Here is an 18,854-nt window from a genome sequence, read left to right as displayed (position 1 = left end):
CAATAAGAAAGTAAATTTTCCTGTTCTCAAAATCGTCATGCACTTGATGTAAATCAGGGCCGGCGCAAGGATTTTCGAGCCACGAGTAAGCGTTCTTAAGCCCCTTCCCACGAATTCTTTATTTTACGCTTTTTTTGATTAAGTCAGAATGTGTTAATGCAAAAAAGTCAAACATCGTCCTTTTTTAAGAAATTTTTTTGATGCCTGCAGTTTTGATTGATTTGATACTTAACAAAATTACACTTCCTCTCTAGTTTTTTGAGAGGCAATGAAAATCTGAGTCACAGTGACACTCGAACCTTGATTTCCCGCTTTACGTGAACAGTTTGGCAGTCCATGCACGACTCACAGCCAACAAAAACATACATATATCGGGGTTCCTGCATCACAGAGATGTAATTCCCTTAAAGCGGAAGACACCTGTGTCCAAAGGAACGTTGCATCATTCTTCTTAACAACACGCGCACTGCTACATCGTATTTATTCTAGGATACCAGGAAGCGACTTTAAACTAAAATGTCCTCTCCTGTACGGGAATTTGTAGTGTGTGTACGAGAGCAGCTTGTGACACAGGAATGAACGTACATGGAATATCGGGTCTGGCCGTGGGTCGTGAATGAATAGGCAAATCAGTTAAGGCAACCGCTCGCGTAAAGCAAGACATCATGGGTAGAGTCCCGGTCGGCACAAATCTGCACTGTCGTCATTCCCTTAAATTGCTGATCGTTGTTCATATTCACAACTGTGAATACATTGAAAGGTCTCTGCTGGATTCCTTTCATGTTGTTGTTGTTGTGGTCTTCAGTCCTGAGACTGGTTTGATGCAGCTCTCCATGCTACTCTATCTTGTGCAAGCTTCTTCATCTCCCAGTATCTACTGCAACATACATCCTTCTGAATCTGCTTAGTGTATTCATCTCTTGGTATCCCTCTACGATTTTTACCCTCCACACTGCCCTCCAATGCTAAATTTGTGATCCCTTGATGCCTCAAAACATGTCCTACCAACCGATCCCTTCTTCTAGTCAAGTTGTGCCACAAACTTCTCTTCTCCCCAATCCTATTCAATACTTCCTCATTAGTTATGTGATCTACCCGTCTAATCTTCAGCATTCTTCTGTAGCACCACATTTCGAAAGCTTCTATTCTCTTCTTGTCCAAACTATTTATCGTCCATGTTTCACTTCCATACATGGCTACACTCCATACAAATACTTTCAGAAATGACTTCCTGACACTTAAATCTATACTCGATGTTAACAATTTCCTGTTCTTGAGAAACGCTTTCCTTGCCATTGCCAGTCTACATTTTATATCCTCTCTACTTCGACCATCATCGGTTATTTTACTCCCTAATAGCAAAACTCCTTTACTACTTTAAGTGTCTCATTTCCTAATCTAATTCCCTCAGCATCACCCGACTTAATTTGACTACATTCCATTATCCTCGTTTTGCTTTTGTTGATGTTCATCTTATATCCTCCTTTCAAGACACTGTCCATTGCGTTCAACTGCTCTACCAAGTACTTTGCTGTCTCTGACAGAATTACAATGTCATCGGCGAACCTCAAAGTTTTTACTTCTTCTCCATGAATTTTAATACCTACTCCGAATTTTTCTTTTGTTTCCTTTACTGCTTGCTCAATATAGAGATTGAATAACATCGGGGAGAGGCTACAACCCTGTCTTACTCCCTTCCCAACCACTGCTTCCCTTTCATGTCCCTCAACTCTTATAACTGCCATCTGGTTTCTGTACAAGTTGTAAATAGCCTTTCGCTCCCTGTATTTTACCCCTGCCACCTTCAGAATTTGAAAGACATTATTCCAGTTAACATTGTCAAAAGCTTTCTCTAAGTCTACAAATGCTAGAAACGTAGGTTTGCCTTTTCTTAATCTTTCTTCTAAAATAAGTCGTAAGGTCAGTATTGCCTCACGTGTTCCAACATTTCTACGGAATCCAAACTGATCTTCCCCGAGGTCGGCTTCTACCAGTTTTTCCATTCGTCTGTAAAGAATTCGCGTTAGTATTTTGCAGCTGTGACTTATTAAACTGATAGTTCGGTAATTTTCACATCTGTCAACACCTGCTTTCTTTGGGATTGGAATTATTATATTCTTCTTGAAGTCTGAGGGTATTTCGCCTGTCTCATACATCGTGCTCAACAAATGGTAGAGTTTTGTCATGACTGGCTCTCCCGAGGCCGTCAGTAGTTCAAATGGAATGTTGTCTACTCCCGGGGCCTTGTTTCGACTCAGGTCTTTCAGTGCTCTGTCAAACTCTTCACGCAGTATCTTATCTCCCATTTCGTCTTCATCTACATCCTCTTCCATTTCCATAATATTGTCCTCAAGTACATCGCCCTTGTATAAACCCTCTATATACTCCTTCCACCTTTCTGCCTTCCCTTCTTTGCTTAGAACTGGGTTGCCATCTGAGCTCTCGATATTCATACAAGTGGTTCTCTTCTCTCCAAAGGTCTCTTTAATTTTCCTGTAGGCAGTATCTATCTTACCCCTAGTGAGACATGCCTCTACATCCTTACATTTGTCCTCTAGCCATCCCTTCTTAGCCATTTTGCACTTCCTGTCGATATCATTTTTGAGACGTTTGTATTCCTTTTTGCCTGCTTCACTTACTGCATTTTTATATTTTCTCCTTTCATCAATTAAATTCACTATTTCTTCTGTTACCCAAGGATTTCTATTAGCCCTTGTCTTTTTACCTACTTGATCCTCTGCTGCCTTCACTACTTCATCCCTCAGAGCTACCCATTCTTCTTCTACTGTATTTCTTTCCCCCATTCCTGTCAATTGTTCCCTTATGCTCTCCCTGAAACTCTCTACAACCTCTGGTTCTTTCAGTTTATCCAGGTCCCATCTCCTTAAATTCCCACCTTTTTGCAGTTTCTTTAGTTTCAATCTGCAGTTCATAACCAATAGATTGTGGTCAGAATCTACATCTGCCCCAGGAAATGTCTTACAATTTAAAACCTGGTTCCTAAATCTCTGTCTTACCATTATATAATCTATCTGATACCTTTTAGTATCTCCAGGATTCTTCCAGGTATACAACCTTCTTTTATGATTCTTGAACCAAGTGTTGGCTATGATTAAGTTATACTCTGTGCAAAATTCTACAAGGCGGCTTCCTCTTTCATTCCTTCCCCCCAATCCATATTCACCTACTATGTTTCCTTCTCTCCCTTTTCCTACTGACGAATTCCAGTCACCCATGACTATTAAATTTTCGTCTCCTTTCACTACCTGAATAATTTCTTTTATCTCGTCATACATTTCATCTATTTCTTCATCATCTGCAGAGGTAGTTGGCATATAAACTTGTACTACTGTAGTAGGCATGGGCTTTGTGTCTATCTTGGCCACAATAATGCGTTCACTATGCTGTTTGTAGTAGCTAACCCGCACTCCTATTTTTTTATTCATTATTAAACCTACCCCTGCATTGCCCCTATTTGATTTTGTATTTATAACCCTGTAATCACCTGACCAAAAGTCTTGTTCCTCCTGCCACCGAACTTCACTAATTCCCACTATATCTAATCTTAACCTATCCATTTCCCTTTTTAAATTTTCTAACCTACCTGCCCGATTAAGGGATCTGACATTCCACGCTCCGATCCGTAGAACGCCAGTTTTCTTTCTCCTGATAACGACGTCCTCCTGAGTAGTCCCCGCCCGGAGATCCGAATGGGGGACTATTTTACCTCCGGTATATTTTACCCAAGAGGATGCCATCATCATTTAATCATACAGTAGAGCTGCATGTCCTCGGGAAAAATTACGGCTGTAGTTTCCCCTTGCTTTCAGCCGTTCGCAGTACCAGCACAGCAAGGCCGTTTTGGTTAATGTTACAAGGCCAGATCAGTCAATCATCCAGACTGTTGCCCCTGCAACTACTGAAAAGGCTGCTGCCCCTCTTCAGGAACCACATGTTTGTCTGGCCTCTCAACAGATACCCCTCCGTTGTGGTTGCACCTACGGTACGGCCATCTGTATCGCTGAGGCACGCAAGCCTCCCCACCAGCGGCAAGGTCCATGGTTCATGTTAATTTCTTAAATCTGTTGTCATTTACGGCATAAATTCCTCTTCCAAATTTACTGTGGCGTTTCTGACTATCTGGGAGGAGACTGAGTAGTGGAACGTGTTACTTTTACACATAAACAAGAACGATCTGTCACACTACTACACTTTAAAACCCAGTTTATATGTAATTCATGTCACACAGTCTCATACGGAACCTACATCCGCTTTCTTTTATATACTGTGTATGATAAGATACTGTCATCCCCCTTCCTTTCTGTGTGAGAGGATGAATGAGCAAATGTATTTCTACTTGCATGCTGGATGGTAGCAGACAAGCCTGTCTGCTAGAGAACAGGAGGACCAACATCGGAACAGGTAGCTACGCTTTCTAAAAGCAAAGACCTTTCTATCATTAGTATGGTCCTGTCCGTCCCTTATGTTGGTATAGGAAGCTGCCCCTCTGGCCACTTCCGTTTGTATTTGTGAGCCACCCTCAGGGAGGGACCAGGGCAGTCTGTCCGTGGCGAGCGTCTGAAGTGGTAAGATCTCCAGCTAAGTGCGTGTCTGCTAATTCTGTAGGACAATGGATTTCTTAAGTTCAGCCTAACTGAAAATTTAATCACCTTTCTTTCAGGTTTAGCTCTAAAATATCTAATGTTATCTTAAATTGCAACGCAGTGTAATTCGAGTGTGAAGTTCAGAATATATTCCGGTAGTTGATTTGTCACTACTTAATGAGTAAAGTGGAACCACGTGTTGATCAGTAACTCTAACCAGCATCATCAATCTTCAGTGCGAATGTGCGTGAGATTATAACGTCTCGTCTTGACAATATTTTTCAATATAGCAACTTTTCTTTATGTTCAACCCACGTGGGTTGTACTTTGTGAGACCAGTACCACGTGCTTATACAATTGTTTCACCCATCAGGTTAATAGTAAGTCGATAGTAACCAGTTCGAGGTTTTTCTTCTGTAAATTGCTTTTCGATCTAATTTATTTTAATTATCAAAATTATTGTGGAGTTACACTCTTTGTGTAAACCAAGTTGACCACGTGAAGCATGTGGTGTAATCATCAAAGTAGCCCTGAGCTATTCTTTTCGGGAAGATTTCACAGAGAGTTAGTATGAATTTAGTATACCAGTGTGTGGTAATTACATGACGGACAGGATTGTGCTACGAACGTAACTTCTTTGGGTGAAAATTGAATCGGTTGATTGTGGTTAATTTCCTCTTGCATATGTTTCAACATTCTTCCTGTGTTATTTTATGAATGCAGTGGTGTATGCAGTCTCCCAATCTTGGCTCCATATTTGATGTGTTCCATAGAATTTACAATCACACAGTTTCACAATCCTAAATAAGGCACCAGTTTAGTTATGAATCAAGTTTACTATGCTGAAATTTCAATGATCAATGTTAAAATAAATTACCAAATATAAACTGATTTATTTCTTTTTATTTAAATTCTCTTTCTTATATATATATCACCGGTTGTCGTATGACTATTAAAAGATTATAATTAATGCTAGTCTGGTTGGGAATTTGGTAAGCTAGACTGGATACCTGGTGAAACAGTTGCGCAGTAATGCAAGGTTAACCTCTCCAGACAGCGCACAGCTTTTAACCCGCTTTTATTGCCTATCAGCACCGCTTACACCACTAATTAAAGAAACAAAGTTACAACATTTCATGAATTTCATGACGGCTGTAATCGCCACGAAGCATCTTCTTTCCGACATGCATGCATGCATGCAGGAACACTACATCGTTTCTCTTAACAACACAGACACTGCAACATCTTACCACATTCTTTTATAATCTTGGTACAATCTAATGAACAGTCTAACTCTGACTCTGCTGCTGTCATAGCTAACACTATCAGCCGCTCTTGCCGCGCTATACTTCTCAAACATTTCCTGCCAGTTGCAAGAACATTAAAAGACCGCTAAGTTTGGCCAACAGTAACAGACAACGTGTAGATAATCTGTAGCCTATAATCGTATCGTATTTGGAAATATGTTATTAATAATGCAGCTAATGAAGAACATTGAGAAGGCCGAAACGGGGACTGTATCATAGCCAAAATTAGATTTAAGGCTTTTTTCTCCTATTATATTCTGCGTATATGAGCGTCTATGCTGTATAAGGATGCTATGTTTTCTACGCGCTCTGATAGTGTCGAGTCATCTGGCTGATGTTCCATCAGAAACCTAATGCGTCCTCATGTCGACCCTGTTAGTATTCCAATATAACGACAGCTACAGAGATGTATATGGGTGAACAGACGTGACACTGCTGATCAACTGCGCCCAGATGTACCAAGAGGCTACCAACATTGTCTCCCCAACGACAGTAGCTGCCTTTGGACCTCCGCAACAGGTACCTGGTTCATGCATTCATGATGACCGCTGTTCGTCAACAATAAAAGTCGAAGTTTGAACGTCAATACCGAAAGTGGACGTCCACTGGGTGGCGACCAATGGCCTTTTCAGACGACAGATGGCAGTTGGCGTGTAAAGTGTGAAACTTCTCAAATCAACCAACCTGCAACAATCGTCGGAAGGGTCCAGGTGCAAGAATGGAGCGTTGTATGTGGAGAATGTTTTCGTGGCATTCCTTGGTGATTTCGTCATTCTGAAAGGCACAAATGGATCAACACGGGTAAGCATCTGGGACCATGTCTATCCTTACATGTGTTTCCTCGGCATGATGATACCTACCAGCAGGATAATCCTATGTATCAGAGAGATCGCAAAATACGTGTGTGGCTCGAAGGAGAGCAGGGTGAGTATATGGAACTCCCCTGGCCACCAAGCTCTCCGGATTGAATCCCAAGCGAGAACTTGTGAGACCACCTTGATCGGGCTGCTCGCATCAAGGACACTCAACGAAGAAAGCCAGCGCAGCTCGGCACGACATTGGAGTCGACATGGCTCCACATCCCTTCCAGAACCTAACTGTTTCTCTTCCTGCACGTCTCGCATCAGTACTCGCTGTAAAGGCTGGTTATTCAGTCTTTTGAGAGGTGCTCACGTTAATGTGACTGTAGTTCAGCTGATCCTCGATAAGTCTCAAATGGCTGTTGAGTTCTTCTCATTGCTCATGGGCTAATGCCACCTTCGCCCTTCACTGAACATTTTCACTTACACTATAGTTTCAAAATGTAAGTCCGGTGCTTGGTCCACATTGCCAAGTTAGCACCCATTGGTAGTCACATGAATGGCAAATGATATGAAGAGGCAAAGACAAACGTTCTGAAACGAATTAGCTAGATGGGTCACCTGCCGAATCTTATACACACGCATCCTTAACCCTGTTCCCGCTTCGTGATGCCATAGGAAACACAGATTTGGCTGGGAGAATCAGTTCACAGTGGCCACCATCTGACTTATCATACAAAGGAACGCAGGTGGGCAAGTTCCGCCATCTGCTCCAGCGGAGTGCAACCTAGAGCGCAGCTCTTAACCCTAATGTATCTCATCGTTTACTGTACTCATAGAGGATTGGGGGTGGGAGTAGGGGTGAGGAGAGGTTCAGTGAGGGGTCTTTAATCGTATTCCTCCCAATAGATTAGACAGTTACCCAGAATAGGATGAAGACATGGCTGGGGTAATTAATCATTCAAAATATTTCGACCAATCATTCGATTACAGCAACATTGTGGATGCATTTTAGAAGTCATTCACGTTCAAGGAAACTCTTTTCTCGACTTTCAAGGGAAATGTGATGTGACCGTGGGTCGGAGAATACAGCATCAAATTTCCGCCTACCATCAAGGAGAAAATTGTTACCTGGTCTCATCACGAAATATGATTTTGTGTTAAGAAAACTGTAGTAGCTTTAGGATCAGTGGGTCATTACTTGTCTGCCAAGAACCCCAACCTGAACGCAATGGATATCCTTGTTTGGACTTAGAACGTTGATTCCGCTCCAGGCACCAGCTTCCCACTTCATACATTTTCTGGACAGATCCCATACTAATGTCCACTAACAAGTGTTCAGATTCTTTTGATCTGATGACTTATTTTATCAGTTCATAGGAACTTTTTGGAAGTCATTTTCACTGTTGAGCATCTGTAAATGTCGTGGATGAAATCGTATATGTGAATCTGTCGTTTAATTTTCTATTCTTGTTGTCACTAAGGTATTCGTGTACAACATCGTGACTTTAGTCTGATGAAGTTCATCGTTTCGTAAAGTAGTTCAACAGTGAATGACCACATTTGTATCGCTTCCCGTGGTGTGCGCATTCACTGCAATTAACATCTTCAAAAACATGCAGTGTATGATCAGAAGGCCTTTGGCCCACACCTGGATACACGGGACCACAGAAGATGAGCTGTGAAACCCACCGAAGCACCATAAATGAAGATGTAAACAATTCGTAGTTCCAACCGGTCGGTACTCAGTCCTCCACTGTGCACACATTATCGACTTCTCCAGTCTACATTTGTCCCACGAAGCTGTAAGTGTTGTGTTGTTAGCCCTCAATATTATAAGCCGAAGTCAATGAAGACCACGTTTTGATGGCACTCGACAGTACTATGTGCTATGTTATAAATCTGTACGGGGCCAGGAGAAATAATTTTGTATGTTTTGGTTTGATTTAAAACCATGGTATGTAAATAACTCATTTTTATTTAAATACTACTTTCTGCTTCCTAGCCTTGTCTGTGCGAAACTTTTCAGTCGATTTCAAACATTTTATTGAGACTGCAATATATAAATGTGTTAAGTTACAGTTTCATTTGAGTTTCTATTCAACTGACTCCACCAATATATCGCTATGAGTATCTTGAGAAAAGACAGTGAAAGTAAAAATTAGATTCTGACTCATATGAAGACTTACCAGCAATCGCACTACCTGTGAACTATTTCCCGTTGAAACTACAAATGGGCGATATGGCAGTAATACGCAAAGTATCCTCCAATGCATGGCAAGAAAGCGAGTTAATATTGCATTGTCATCCAGTTCTGAGCAGCGTTTAAGATTTCAAGACTATGGTTCACCAGGAAGTAAGTTTAAAGTCAACTGCGAAATCTGTACCAAACAGACATGACAGACAAAAAGCGGTATTCATCTCCTCCTCCACCCCCCTCCCCACCCGTCACCCCTCACCACCCTCCCATCCCGCTCAGCCGTGCACGTCCTCTCGATACTGGAAGGAATGGATCCCGGTACGACACGCCAGTCCGGCAGGGAAGCATAGTATTTTTTCATCCCTAGCCCCACCTCAATCAAACAGACGGACAAAAAGTTGAGTTAATGTTGCACTGTCATCCACTTCTGAACTATGTTTAAAATTTCCGATCTTTCGCTCTACAGCAAAATTTGTACCGAAAAGATAGATAAGAAAGTGACCTAATAATAAACTGGTGCTGTACCAAGGACTTCCAATAAATCTTGATGATCCTGGGAGTACTTTATAACAGAGAAACCACATATGAAAATTTGTACAATATGAAGAGATGTAATAAACTATATAGAAATAAAACGACAGATTCGCAAAAAGACAGTTAATTTTAAGCAATTTTTTATATCAGACGGAAGTGTCTGTTACGTTACACCAGAACCAACTTTTCTTACAAGAAATTTAAGTTACGATATGCAATGGGTCTTCCTGATACAGCAGTACATCGTTTGTCCACAATCGATCTTTCATTTACGGAAGTACTGGAGAATTCAATGGAGTTATAAGGACCCACCCACAAAGTTGGGAAGGACGTTTCGACTACACTGCAGAAGTTTCTCTGGGATGTCATTACATATCCTCTCTATAGTCTTATGCCTATAACATTTCCATATTTTTGGAGCGCTGAAGACAGACGTTCATGCCATTCGATTTACATTTGGACAAAGAGATGCACGCAGAGGTACAGTCATAGTTCCGTAGGCAAGCGCAAACATTTTTCCATGAAGGCACTGCCGTCGTGTCTCACAGCGGGATAAATATATTAACAGTTATGGCAATTACTTTTCAAATAATGAACAGTTTACTTACTCGGTAAGTCTCGTTTTCATTTGACTGCCCCTTATACAGGCTGATCAAAAAGTCATGTCCTATAGGACAAAGTCTACAATGATAATTTAACAATTGTTTCCCAGATAGTCCAGTAAACATGGGCTCAAAAATGCGTACCTTAAGAGCTATGAAAACTTGTTCAACTTCGCTGCTGTGAAACACATCTACCTAACTAATGCTCTTAAGATACGCGTTTTAGAGCAAATGGTTAGTAGCATTTTTAATTTTTAATTATCTTTCCTGTTATATCCATTAATACGACTTTATCCTATGCGCCAATATTTTTGAATCACGAATGCATACTTTGTCCAATCGGACATGACTTTTAAATCGCTCTCTAAATGAAGTGACAAAAGGGATTGATTCTTCCTAAAATTGTGTAGGAACTCATTCTGCCCTGCAAAGTGCAGCAACTCTTCGTGGCATGGACTCTGTAGCCGTCTATAATTGCGAAAGTGTTGACGGTGAAGGACTTGTTCGCGAACTGACCTTTGAATTATGTCCTATAAATGTGCGATGGGTTGGGCGATCTGGGTGGCCAAACCTTTTGCTCGAATTGACCTCAGCGTTCTTCAAAACTACTGGCAAACAGCTGTGGCCAGGTGACACAGCGCATTATCATCAGTAAAAATTACTTAGTTGTTTTGGTACTTGAAGCCCATTAATGGCTGCAAACAATCCCCAAGTAGTCGAACATAACCAGAGGTTACTTTGCATCCCATGTAAACACAGCCCAGACCATTCTAGAGCCACCGCCAGCTTGCACAGTGCCTTGCTGACGACTTGAGTCCATAGCTTCTTGCGTTCTGCGCCACGCTTGGACCCTACCATCAGCTCCAACCAACTGAAATCGGGACTCATCTGACCACGCCACGGCTTTCCCGTCGCCGAGGGTCCAACCGATGTGGTCACGAGTCAGTAGAGGCACTGCAGGCGATGTCGTGCTGTTAGCAAAGGCACTCGCGTCTGTCGCCGGGTGGCACATCCCATTAACGCCAAATTTCACAACACTGTCCGAACGGATACGTTCATGACACGTCCCACATTGATTTCTGGGATTATCTCACCCAGTGTTTCTTGTCTGTTGGTACTGACTACTCTATGCAAACGCCGCTGCTCTCGGTCGTTAAATGAAGGCCATCGATCCTGCATTGTGCGTAGTGAGAGGTAATGCCTCAAATTTGGTACTCCCTGCACACTCTTGACTCTGTGGATCCCTGAATATTGAATTGACTAATGATTTCCCAAATGGAATGTCCCATGCATCTAGCTCCAACTACCATCCCGCGTTCAAGGTCCCTTAATTTAAAAAATGGTTCAACTGGCTCTGAGCACTATGGGACTTAATTTCTGAGGTCATCAGTCCCCTAGAACTTAGAACTACCTAAACCTGACTAACCTAAGGACATCACACCGATCCATGCCTTAGGCAGGATTCGAACCAGCGACCGTAGCGGTCGTGCGGTTCCAGACTGGACCGCCTAGAACCGCTCGGCCACCTCGGCCGGATCTTAATTTCCGTCTTGCGGTCAGAATTACGTCGGACACCTTTTCACATGAATCACTTTAGAGCAATTGACTGTTCCGGCAATGAATTGTGCTTTTATTCTTTACTTACGTTATAATACCGCCGTCATTATATATTCGTATCGCTATCCGATCACTTTTTCTCCTCGGTTTATTTAACGATACGTGGAAAACCGTTTAAAGACAAAAGAAATAAGACCACATTGTGAAACAGACACATAAATAATTCATACGGCCGGGAAACGACGGTTACACCTATGAGCGAACGAAGCATGAAGTGCAAATCGGGAATCGGAGACGCGGAGCTGCCGAATGCCATTAGGCATGCAGCGGGCGCGAGCAGCCGTTATAGCTGAATGAGTGCGGTCAGCGCGCCTGCGGCCACGGCTGTGGCTGAATAATTGAGCCGAGGTGTGGCTGGGTGCGGCGCGGTCGGCGGTGGTCGGCAGTGGTCGCGGGTCGCGGGTCGTGGGTCCCCGCTGACCTCTGCCGGCTGCCGGCTGCCGGCTGCGCCTGGGCGTAGCGTAGCGTAGTGGCTCCGCGCGCTGCTGTGCAGATTTCACCGTCATGCAGTTGGTTCCCCAACGACTCCGACGACGAAGACTTCGGTTGTAGTAGAACTTTATCTAGGGTACAAGGAGACAGTCGAGGCCTATAAACACAGAGGCTCGCGATGGTCACCACCAGTATTACCAACGTAACAAAGAAAATGCCCACAAAGTACGAGGGTCATTCGGAGAGTAAAGTCAGATCAGGTGCGTAATGGAGACCATAGTGAAAATCGGATGAATCGTTGGGGTAGATGTGTTGAGCAATGTCTCTAGTATTCCCGTCGATCCCGTCACGTTAATCTTTTCTGGGCCCACAGAGAGCAAGAAAAGATGCCTAGAAAATAGTGTCTCCCGCCAAGTTTGATGACTTTCTGCGAGATTTCGCTTGATGTCACGCAGCCCACATAATGTAAGTGTCATGCGTTTCCCTCTTCCTGACAATTCGACGCTGCATTCTGGAGGACCAACGTTTACGATGGGAAGTATTCGATCATCTACAATGCAGCCATTATTTTACTTGTCCTGAGTTTCACCTCCACTCACATGAAACGCTCGTTAAGAAGATAACGTCTTGACACATAGAGCGAGATGACCAGCGTAGTGAACTGGCGGAAATACAGGGTATTGGAAGATTGGTACAATGCTACGGCAAATGTCCAAGTCGGATCAGCGACAATGCAGAAAAATGGCTGGACGGTGTATATAACGGTTACAAATAAAACATTTCCGATTATTTACAGTGGATTCCTTTTCGAGACCGAACGGGGCTATCTTTCCGAATAGCCCCCGTATAATAATATTTTGCCAATCTTTTATGCAGTGATTCAGAGAGGGAGATTATTTGTTCTCTCTCAAACAGCAGTGCAACGTACACTATCTGTTCTAAAGTATCCAGACACCTGTTAGTGGACATTAACATAGGGTGTCTCCATTCTTCGCCTTTATGTGCGTTTGAACTCTACTGGAGCCATTTTCAGTGTGGTGTCCGAATGTCTGCAGAGGAATGACGACACATTATTCCTCAAATCCGAAACCGGAGGTAGTGATGTTATACGCATGGGTTTGTAGCGAAATCGTCCTTCTAGCTCATCCCAAAGGTAGTGAGCCGCGCGTCGAGTTCAGTAGCTCGCACCCAGGAATTTACCTGAGCACGTTATTTGTCGTTTAGAGGATCTCTGATTTTCTCACTTGTGGGAATTGGAGCTAGGTTGTGCGGAGTGATAGGGTGGCAGTCGGTACTGGGCAGTTATGGTTGACTGTGTGTCCTGTATAGGCTTCCTGGAGGGCAGTTGGTCAGCATTGCCGCGCACCCTTTCCCTAGTGTCAGCGTTGGCAGTCTGCGTTTTCCGTGCACAGCGGTGCAGCTGCCGACATGCCGTGCTGGCCAGCGCAATCCTGCCCTGTCTGTACTGGTTCGAGCAGTACCCGAGTTACTCACGGATTATTTGGCGCAATTCGACGAAGTCCACCGGCCATGTTCCCATCTCCGCTAGACGACCGGAACGCTTCCACAACAGGGTTTTGCTGGACACCGAGTAACGCCTTTTTCTCGTTCCTTGGTCGACGATAGAAATCAGGCTACTTTTCCTTATATTTGTATGTACTCTAGAGATCTGTCTCCATTACCTGATGTTGTTTTTGTCTGAAGAAGGTTGGCTCTGGCTTTCCAATCGATTTTTCACTTTTTGTAGTTGTGCTGTGCTCCCACATTTTATACTTTATGTGATTTTGAAAGGATTAGTGGTACGTGCTCAACTTTCTCCCGTGTACAAATTACTTTATGTCTAGATTACACGATTTCAAAAAATTTCCGGTCTCTTGATTTTAACTTAAGTGCAAACTGTTGTTTTGGCTGTTTAATTCTCGGGCCTAGAGGCCTTTGTGCAACTGTAAGTCACTACATTGGTCTTAAGAAACGAGATCGCTTTATTCAGTATTTTGTTTCTTGCAGCCCGTAAGTTTCTTCCCACCACAGGTATCACAACAACCTTTAGGAGAAATAGGTTAAATACTTTTATAATGCTGAAATGATGCATGTCTCTTTTAAACTATATGCAAAACTGTGCTGAAAACAATTCCAAGTATGCCTCATCCTCTAATGACTCTTGAACAGAGTAGTCGCCTTTTCTAGGTGAAATTTATTACAGAATTTAATTAGTCTTTCTCCTCTCTCATTCCTCGTCCCAAGCCCGTATTCTCCTGAAACCTTTTCTTCTACTCCTCCTCCTACAACTGGAAGGACGCTGCTCCTATACCAAGCGCCTGTAAGTGGTATAGGTATAGGAAAATAGAAGCCATTGCTGTTAGCGCATGGACCAGTCCCGCCAGGCTTATAAGTCCCCGATACCGCCCCAAGCGCCACACACACTCGACGACAGCGCACCATTCTTGCACTGACTGGCAGTAATACACACTAGCGAGAACCTGTCAATTCCTTCCTGCTGATATTCCGTTTGTAAAACCGTAATAACCAACAACTTGGATACAAACTATGAGATTATGATTCATTCACTGTGCGTAATAAATCATATTTAAAGAGAGATATTTTTTAAATAAATTATTAAGGATCTATACGAACAGTGCCCACAGTGCACGTAGTTGTCCAAAATTTAAATGCTATGACAATAAAATTAATTATGACGTCCTTAATATACTTTCCTAGAACTGGCCCACATACTTCTTTTGTTGGTCAGTGATGGCAATCTCGTACTTACGTACTCTTTTTATTCCTTTTGTATAACTAAGGAGGTCATTTGGTAGGTTTATCTTTTTTTTACCCCACTACCGCTTCATTCGTTCAATGTGTTTCATTTTACGTTCTTCTGTCCATCCCCAGTTCTGTCGGGCGGGATTTTCAGAAAATTTGAATTTATTAATTCAGTTTCTATACGTTTTTTTTTCTTTTGAATGATTTTTCATGAAAACCAGTCGTCGTATATTTAAAAAAAATGCAGAGCCAGGAAGACAATAGAACGGCAAACAGAACGAGCAAGTTTTCCAGAAAGTACTCAGAGTACAAAGGAGACACCACAGGAAGGGCGTTGGTCTGGGCGTTAGCAAGGAATGGTACGTACTCAAAAGCTATCAGGTGAGCTCATGTGTCAAGCGTCGAGGCGCCCCCATGCACTGGCAGTGACCATATATGGTCATATACGAGACTCCCTAGGACGGTGTCTGGTAGCGCCAACGTGAAGAGGCGGCGTGACCTGCAGCACACTATAAAGGCGGAGGCGGCGTACCTATGAGAGAGTTCAATACAGACAGCGGTCCAAGAGGAACGTCTGCGTAAGTCAGGACGGGCCTGGGCTATTAGTATTCACTTTGGCTCTGCACTCACTCGTACTTAGCCGTGTGTCTCCCTCCAGGTGATTTTGTAATCAGGTGTAGCATGTCTTCATTCAAGCCATTATAGACTTTTGCTCAGATGGGGAATTAGAGATTGAAGTATTCAAGCCTATCACTTTTCGGCCGAGTTCCATAACTATTTGAAACTTCCAGTCAATCATCTCCATATTAGTAGTCTGGGCGGACCCTCTCAGCCTCCAATATTATTGAGTTTTAGATCGCTCGCTGTACGCGATATAGGGACCTTATTTTGTGGTGCCAGCTGTGTTGGGTTGGTCGCAGATTGGGGCGCAGTTGTTATGCCACGAGTTATAGGAATAGGTCACCTCTCTTTGGAATATCGAACCTACTCAGCCAGGCGTAATGAAAAATGGTGGAACGGCTCTGAGGACCCCTTCTGCATTACTTGAATAGGCCCTACGCAGGACAGTGCTGCCAGGAGAATAAAAGAGCTCTCGAGAAGAAGGAGAAGAAGAAGATGCCCGAAGAAAGAAGTGGAGGTCTGGACTAGCCCAGCAACAGACGGCATCTGGGGACAAGGAGGACAACCTGGAAGGCGGCCAGGGGCGATACACTGGACGACGGTGCGAGGACAGCCTGCTGTCACGGCGGGCAGCACGGGGTCGCAGACCTACCGCAGAGGCGACGCCTCGGTACCAGTAGCTGCAGACAGCGGCGCGAGGTCGCACATGCTTTGCAGAGGCGGTGCAGTGGCACAGGCAGTCGCAGACGGGGCGGGGCTACCCACCAGCAGCGGCAGCCGCGGAGGGTAACGAGGGGTCGCAGAAGACGCAGAGGCGGTGCAACAACACCGGAGACTACAGACAGTGTCGCGGGTCACGCACGTTGCGAGGGCAGCCAGCAGCGGCCGCAGAGCACACACATGTACGAGCTCGCAGGAGGCGGCGTGAGGCAGCAGAAGGCAGACATCAGCAGCAGCGTCGGCGGCGACGACTACGGACGTCTGCACAAGAGCAACCTTCGCATGAAACGGCACACAGAAGCAAAGCTATCAGTCAGAAATCCAACGGGCAGTTAAAAGACTTTCAGGCATGTGACGAGACGGAGATAGTGTTTAAGGCACAGGCTCCAAAGTGCTTGAGTCACAAAGTAGGCAACTCGTCTGTTCGTCAATTTTTCGAAAATAATACTGCAATCATTTGTTGGCACGAAGAACTTTCTAAATGAGTTGCTTGACGGTTCTGATCTGGTATTTGAACTTACAGACCCAGACCAATATGCTATCCTTTCGAAATTCGTCGAAACTAAAGTAGTGGGCGCAGCAATAGCAAGGCATTAGCCAGAGATCTAAGTGACGCTTGGCGAGATGTGCATGTCGCGTTAATAGGAATGTATGCCAGTAAAATGACGCTTGACTTCTAAAATTGTTAGACGTTTGAAAATCGGCAAGAACATGGAGAAAGTATTGCTCGGTGGAGCTCGAGGATGTATATCATGCAGCACCATTTCAGGTAAGCAATCAGGAGTTCCATTCGAGAACCGGAGCTAGAAGACAGCCTTGCTCCCATTTGGAAAAAAAAAAGCCGAGCAGTGTTTATCCAAGGGATTTACGATGACAGGATAAAGACGATATTGCGTGTGCTAGGTAAGCAGATAACGTTAGCAGAGGCTATGACAGAGGAGAGCGCGATAGCCTCGGCCCCAGGTGGTGGAACGGTGCCGCGGACCGAGAAAACAGCGACGAAGTGTTTCACGTGTGGGAAGCAACGCCATATGGTGCAAGTGCATCATGCAGACAAAAGAATAAGGAAGATATTGCCACTGTAGCAAGAAAAGACAGGGAAACGGACCAATCACGAGTAGTCAGGTGCTCACAATGTACTGTAATTCGCCAAGTGTTAAAGGTCCATGTGTGCATCCGAAGTCCGTAACATGTTTTAAATGCAAACAAAACGGCCACTACGTGAGAGACTGCCCAGAAAGTGATTTCTTTGCACAGAATTCACATATGAGAAGTAAAAGCCAGATTATGATGATGATCATGTGTGTGAATTCCTAAGGGAACAAACTGCTGAGGTCATCAGTTCCTAGCCTTACACACTATTTAAACTAACTTATGCTAAGAACAGCACACACACCCAAGCCCGAGAGAGGACTCGAACCTCCGGCGGTAGAGTAAAAGCCAGAAAAACTAGGTAACGGTATAATAAAGAAGTCGCCTTACGCTGTATCTGGGAAGATATGAACAGTCGACTGTGAAAAAAAATGAGTCTATACATTTGGAGTGTCATGGCGGCGTTAGTAACTGCTTGAGATTTTTCTTAGGTAGCGGTACGCAACAGTTAGAAAAAGTAGTTTGTGAGACGGTGGAGCATGTAATCAAGTCCAGGCTTTTGGAGAATTGCTAATACGTTTGCAAGAACAGAGGCAACCCTAACCTACAAATTACTAGCGAGAAATGGAATGCAAGTGAGGTATCATTTCCACGTAATTGGAGAAGATGTGGATCCACTATTTGACGGACTGGTAGGCCAAAATTTTTCAAAGAACGTGGAGTCGTAATCAGTTGTGACGCTGGAAGCGTTATATCCGCGGGGAACGGATCAGAATGAAGATGTAGTAAGAGTTTGAGGTCCACCCTGTGTAGATTGGTTTAAGAAATCGAAAGCTTGTTAATATGGTTGTTCAGGTACAAGGAAGGGAAGGCTCTTTCAGGGAAACCTCTGACGCCGAGCGAAAGCCGTGTAACGAAAGAAAGACGGATGACAGGGTGAGATCCACATAGTAAATTCAAAGAAAATAGAAGGCTCTTGTGAGAGACGCTTTATCGCAATGCGAGGAACATGGGAAAAGGCGAGAGTGAATAGTGATTGAAACTCATTAACTGTCGTAGCGCAACAGAGGCAGACAACGGGTAATGCCCGAGAGAAGCAAAAGGAGCGCACACAATTTATTTCAGAATTAACAGTAGGACCTCAGGAGGAACGGCTGTATCGAATAAGAAATGGAATGAGAGACGCTAATATTCCTAAACAGAAAATCACAAATGGCGTGTATTTACCTGAGGCATTAGTAAAGGTTGAATCTGGAGATTGCCTAACGGGTGTGCTGAACACTAAAGATGAGTATGTGTCAGCAGCTGACCACGGGTGGTAGGAGGCTCAGTTCCGGAGCGACATTGTTGCGTCAGTCATTCAATGTGAACCGTGACAGTAAAACTAGGCCACAACTGGAGTCGAGAGTAAATGTACTAAAGGAGAACATTCGTGGGACTCATTTGAATGCGGAAGAGAAGGCAGCGATCATAGAGGTATGTTCCATGTACAGCGACGTTTCTCGCTTGCCTGTTGATATATCTTACACGGATAGTATCACGCACGAAATTAAACTGCTACT

The sequence above is a fragment of the Schistocerca cancellata genome, chromosome 6 (assembly GCF_023864275.1).
Source record: "Schistocerca cancellata isolate TAMUIC-IGC-003103 chromosome 6, iqSchCanc2.1, whole genome shotgun sequence".
Classification (NCBI taxonomy): domain Eukaryota; kingdom Metazoa; phylum Arthropoda; class Insecta; order Orthoptera; family Acrididae; genus Schistocerca; species Schistocerca cancellata.
Note: the sequence above shows the minus strand (reverse complement) of the source record.